The sequence below is a fragment of the Polypterus senegalus genome, chromosome 2 (genome assembly GCF_016835505.1).
Source record: "Polypterus senegalus isolate Bchr_013 chromosome 2, ASM1683550v1, whole genome shotgun sequence".
Classification (NCBI taxonomy): Eukaryota; Metazoa; Chordata; class Cladistia; order Polypteriformes; family Polypteridae; genus Polypterus; species Polypterus senegalus.
The window spans coordinates 85843954-85850638 of NC_053155.1; positions in this window are offsets into that span (position 1 = coordinate 85843954).

Genomic DNA, 6685 nt, shown 5'->3' on the forward strand with positions numbered 1-6685 from the left:
TGGCTCCTGGACTTGAGTTTTCCAGTCAGAATAATATTTCACCTGGACAGAGCAAAGCAAAGGGCGGCGAAGGCTATCTGGTGATCACAGCTCTGGAAAAGAAGAGTGGAGTCGATTACATGAGGAAATAATAGGTGCATAGAGAATGGGAAATAAATTAATCAGTGCGTGAATCAATTGATGCGCCCGTCTAAACACAGGTCACTGGCACAGAGGAGTAAGTCAGAGCTAGAGAAATGCGAGCTGTCGTTTCAGATTTCGAAAAATAATATTATTTATTGATGAATGATTTCATATTATTGCATGTACAGTATAACATCATTTACTCATCCATCCATTAGAAGTAAATTCGAAACAGCGTCATAGCTATTTCTTTTGTTTTCTTGTTGTGTATGTTATAAATGGATAATGATTTATTCATTATTAATGCATTTATAGCTTTTCTAGCTTGGCTCCTAGGATGAAATGCCAAATAAAGAATTCTGCTTTTGTTGCCACCAGTGGTGAAGCGCCATTCTGATGGCGACAGCGTGTCTGGCACTTTCAGATAACTTTTGGTTATAAGTCAAATAACTCTTCAATAAGTTGCCTGATTATTTTTCCTTCTGCAATTTAAGTTGTGCACAAGATTGTGGGAGCTAATAAAAATGATCTTGACCTTGAAGTTTTTTGGGGTTTTATTTACCTTTTATTTTTTGGTTGCAGTAGGTTATATAATGAGGTGTTACAACAGACATTTTCTCATTAGCATTTGCATATAAAGTGAAAAGCACATTAAATAACTTGGCTCTTAGTGGAGTGATTTTGTTGAAATTTAGCGCTCGTATTCTTCATGGAAATTTGGGAGCGTTCAAACTTGTTGAGATATCTCGACTACAGCATGCTGTACACTTTTTTGAAATTTCAAATCTCTTATTTAGAAGTCTGGGCGAATTTGCAAACTCATCAGTCTTTAGGGAAACATCCCATGCAACTTCAACTACAAGCTTGTTTACTGTTTCTACTGTTTTTACCTTGTTTGACATCTGCTCCTGAGCATTATTGTTTTGGGGTATAAAAGTATCCAGGAAAGGCACTTTAATCTCTAAGGTTCTCTTTATGTTGGTGGATATGTTAATCCTGAAAATGCCTTAAATTGTTAGCCTTGATTTACTTTGTACATGTACAACCTATTACATAAACCCATCTCTCAAGCCCACAAATCAAATCAAGCAATATCGACACAAAGTCGGTACCCAAGGATTCTCCAAAGAGACGCAGTACTGAAGGAGTCCAGTCTTTGTCTAGGTCACTAGGTCATGTTTCGTAACCATATATCAAAACAGGAAGCACCAGGACTCTAAAGACTTGGACCTTTGTCCTTTTGCAGAGATATCGGGAGCACCACACACCTCTTTCCAGTGACTTAATGACACCCCAAAGCTTTCTCAATCAGTCCACTGACTTCATAGGAAAAGTCATCATAGACGTGATGGTCGCTGCAAAGGTAAATAAACCTCTCAATGTGGTTGACTTTCTCTTGGCAGACAGACACACTGCTGATGGCTGTGTCCAAGAAGTCATTAAAGGCCTAAATCTTGGCTTTTATCCAGGACACTCACAAGCCCAGACACTCAGACTCTTCATCAGTCTCTTGAGCGCCCCGATCATCAGAGCTTTCATTGACTCTGCAAAGATCACAGCATCGTCAGAAAAGTCAAGATCAGTGAATCATTTTTCACCTACAGATGCCCCGCAGCCAGTGGACCCCGCACATGAAGTTACAAACATACAATATTTTACGTACTCATGTGCTCATTAATTCATGTAATTATATTCTATTTTCACTGTTGTTTTTTAATATGACTCACTGCTTCAAAAATATGAAATAAACACAATTGTGATAACAAACACTTTGATGAAGCAACTAGAAAATTTAAAATGGCTCCAAATTTTAAACTAGCTAACCAAGTCTATGAATGCATCTGAATGATACACCATGAGTGCATTTTCTTCCTTATTTTTTAACTTGCAAAAAATTTTGAAAACTTTGTTGAAACCTTTGGCACAGGTGATTTATGTGGTTATCAAGTGTGTGGCTCCTGTGCCTGTGCCACATCAAGCCAGCTATGAGGGTGACATTCGGCATATCACCGCTGTTAAAGGGTTACCACATTGGAAAGACGCAGCTGCCCTTCCTGTCTACTGAATAGATTGCCATTCAGAACCTCTGCTCCTCTTTACTTGCTGAGTAGTGTTTGGTTAGTGAATTCTAACTCTCAACTTTTGTTTTATACGATACTGTAATTTAGAAGCTTATCTGAAAACAGGATTCAAGTTTAGCAATTAACATTAAATATGGGTGGCAGCCATGCCTGTGTTCCCCAGTCAACTGAAATTAATTGCATCAGCAGACAAGACCTGCTGTCACTCTGTTGCATATGCCCACGATGATGGATTTTTTATTAGTGGTGCCAACATCATTCTGAAAGTGAGCATTGCTGGTCTGTGGGAGTGAAGTAACTATGATAAATGATGAGTGTAAAGTGGAATTTCAAATCTAATGCACAACCAGTGTATCATATTTTCAAAAGGCTGCATTCTATGAAAGTTTGATTCTAATTTAAGAATTCCTAATTACATTTCATATTCATTGTTTAAGGTAGAAAATCTAACTAGTCAGCCTTGAGACACATTAGAAGAAGCAGTTGTGTAAAGGAGCTTCATTCTTGTGAACTTTGTCCCGAGTGTGCAATGCAGTAGATGGCTCTCAGAATGTTTTCTTGTCAATTTGTTAAATGGGTACCAAGTGACTCAGTGAACTGCTTTCAGATACTTGGCCTGAGTCAGAGGAACTCTGACTATGTGGAGTTTACATGTGCTCCTCATGTCTTTATCAGTTTTCTCAGAGTACCCCTCAGAAATCCTGAAGATTTGCCTGGAAGTAGATGTGTCCTGCATGGTGTTCTGAGAGGGCAATACTTCCCTGTGACTCTGAGATGAACATGAAGGTTAACAATGGATGGGTCTAGGTTTGATGAAATCTATTATTGTGAAAGAATAGTGTGTTATCTCTCTGAATGTGATGATGTGAGCAGAATGGTTTTAGCACTAATAGAGTCAGAACATCAGCCACCTATCCAGCTGCATAGAGAAAAAAATGACACAACAAAAAAGTAACTCATATTTAAGGTGGAGTCATTGAAGCTGCATTTTATGCACTTGATAATTCAATCACAGTCAACATGAGGATTTGAGCCTATCCAGGCATTATTGGGAACAAGTCAGTAACTCTTCCTGAATGGGAGACTGGTTCAACACACAAACCAGGCACACAGCAGGCAAATTAAGTGTCACCAAGTAACTTAGCACCAGGTGTTTTGTCATGTTACAGTTCTATGGTGACTCTTTTTCTCCTTTATACTCTTCATTATGTAGACCACAAAAAGATGTTACAAATCCCATACTCTTACCACACTGTCAGGTACTGTAGTTCGGCACTTCCACTTCATTCTGTAACCCCATTGCTGTGGTGTGAAGTTTTGCATATAAGTTGATAAATATTTTGTACGGTTTTTATTGGTAACTTTTAACGCTAATGTCTGTCATTGATAAGAACAGCAATGGTTAGATGGTTAAGAACCAGTCCTTTTAAATTTACGACAGGATTGGGGGAAGTGCCTCAAACAAGTTTGGCAAATGTTTCCCTTCAGGACTCTCAGTACACCCCCACAGGAAATCCAGACTGCCTAGCTAGCAAGCTTCACGTTGGCAGGTGTGAAGGTATTCTGTGCTCCATTGTTCTGAAGTATGGCTGTTTGGAATTTGCTTGTATCAAAAGCCTTTAAGTACCATGACACCCTATTGGCTCTAGGGGTTGGACAGAAAACCTATAAATTTGCTTGCTTTACCTCTCTCTCTTTCACTCTCTCTCTCTCTCTTATCAAACTGATGAAAGACCATCACAGACCATAAACTGAAAAGGACAACACAATGAAGAGCACAGCTCGGTTGCCTTATTGAGACAGGCATGCGGCCTGTTCTGAAGAAAGCTGACCAAAAATGAGGACTTCACTAGAGACATTTTAAGCAACTAAAAAGTCTGTGTGCCACCTGAAACTACACATCACCATTTATCAGGTTGTATGGTTGCAAATATTCAAATGTACAAATGTGCATATTGTTATTATTTATGAATATTATCAATAATACATTGTTTAAATTGTAACTTAACTCCTGCTTGTCTTTTACTACACCTAATTGCCTGAGGTCATACATGTAGAAGGGAAGGTGGGGAGAAGTTATATACTATAACTAGCAAAATACCCACGCTTCGCAGCGGAGAAGTAGTGTGTTAAAGAAGTAATGAAAAAGAAAAGGAAACATTTTGAAAATAACGTAACATAATTGTCAATGTAATTGTTTTGTCACTGTTGTGAGTGATAAGTGTTGCTGTCATATATATATTGTGGAAGCGGCCCGGACACAGACAGGCGGACATGTTGTTACTCACCACCAGACGTTTATTATTTACAATATTTACAATAATGGTCACTCAGACCCAGTCCAAAATCAGTGCACAAACCCCAAACACAGTCCTGGCCACAAATGCCTTCTTCTCGGGCCGCCTCCACTCTCCTCTCTTGCCTCGTCCTTCTTCCACCCGACTCTAGCGCTGAATGAATGGAGACGGCCCCTTTTAAACAGTCCCCAGATGAGCCCCAGGTGTTCCCGGCATTCCTCCACTGGCCACACCCCAGCGTGGCGGAAGTGCCGACTGTCCTCCCGGCAGCTCTCCGGGTGCCGTCCTAAATCTTCCCCCCAGCACTTCCTGGTGTGGCGGAAGTGCTGGGGTAACAGGTCCCCAAGGCATTGGGGCGCCTCCTGGCGGTGACCACAGGCCCCTACAGGGTTGTGCTTCCATGCCCTTTACCCGTGGCCCCCAGAGCAACCAGGAAGGCGGCCCCCACGTGATCCAGGGTGGGCTCTGACCCTCTTCCGGTCCCTCATGCCGTCCTGGCCGGGTCGTTGCCCCTGGCATCCCTGACAGTGCCACACGGCCAGCGAAGACCACTCGTGGGAAAGAGCGACCCGTCCCGCAAGGGCAGCACAGCCCCGAAGCGGGTCCTACTCCAGGACAGCCGGGGTCCGGTCCCGCTCTCCAAGCAGGGACAGGGACGGAGACGCGGCCTGAGCACCACCACTTGGTACTCCCCTGCGCCTCGCACAGGTTGCGCTCCCCCCTCTTACCGGCACCCCGGGGCCCCCTCGTTCGGCACCCCCTCCGAGGCCTCCGCGCCCCTTTGGTCAGAGCCACTCACTCCCTTGAGCCTCCTCCAGCCGTGGTGGCACCCGCATACCAGCAGAGAGATTCTTCAGCAGACGGTCCGACATCTGAGGGCAGGTCCCCAACGAAGGGGGTCCTACTGCTTGCCCGGGGTCTGTCCCTACAAAAGAGAACACGGGGCAGAACTGCTGCCAACGCACCCTTCCTGTGCCACACACTGGCAGCGTCCCCCCCTCCAATTGGCACCCCGGCACTTGCCTGTTCGGCACCCTCTCCACGGATTCTGCGTACCTCTTAATGGTGGAATCGCCGGCACCGCCTGCGCCCTCTCCGCCGGCCTCAGAGATTCCATCTGCCCCTGCAGAGGGCGGCCAACACCCGGACGCGTGCAACCAGCCTCTCATTCCTCCTTTCACTCTGAGACGCCATGACGGTTTGAGACTCCTTATTACAAAGAAAGAGCCTCTTTCCCGTTTGCGTCCCTACAGTGCGGCGCGAGACCGCAGCCGACTCGGGGAGGAGGGCGCCAGGACCCGGGACACTAAGCAGCCCGTGTCCATTCAGCGTCCTCACGGACTCCCCCCTTGCCGCGCATACAGCCCGCCACGCCGCACCTCCTGTCGGAGGGCTGCTTACTTGAAGCTGATCTTTGGCATCACAGCCATGTTCGGCAGACCCTCCTGCATGCTGTACGGAGTCGGCTGTACTCACCGTCTCCGCCATACCTCTCCGGCTGGAGATTCCAGCGTCGAGCCGTCTCGTTGTCTCTAACGTCTTCAGCGCCGTGAGCGCCTTCCTCTCCAGTACCAGCACATCAGCCCGAAAGGCACGTAGCATCTGCAATAAATGCTCCGCGGGCTGGAGGCACGCCTCCAGCTCCGCCAGAGCAGCCGGCAAAGACAGGAAGTTAACCGACTCGGAGCGTATCTGTCTGTCAGCCTCCGACGCCAGCCACTTCCTGTGGGCCTTCTCCTCCGGCCCAATCGGGTCTCCCCCCTGCCCGTGATGGACATTCCTTGGTCCCGCCTCTCTGCAGTCATCGGCGGGCACACAAGACACACCGTCCAATCGCAGGGGGAGGGACTTCTGGTCCGCGGCCATCTTGCCTCCCCTTCTGCGGCGGCGACATGCTTGCCGGCAGCCTTGCTGTTGCCAGTGCCTCTCGAGCTGCAGCGTCTCCTCCTCCGCAGCCCTCACGGCTACCGCCGTGCTGCCGGAGCCCCGCAGACCGGCATGCGCCCGCCACCGACGTAGATCCGGGAAGTCCCTGCCTGGAAAGAAGAAAACACGCCCGGCCCCCACGGGCCGGCTGCCACTAGGCAGGGAACTCACCTCCCCGGACTCATCAAACCGAGGACACCTCCTTGGCGTGGCCTTTCTCGACGCCATGCCGTCCCGGGCGCCTCCAGCAACGGCACC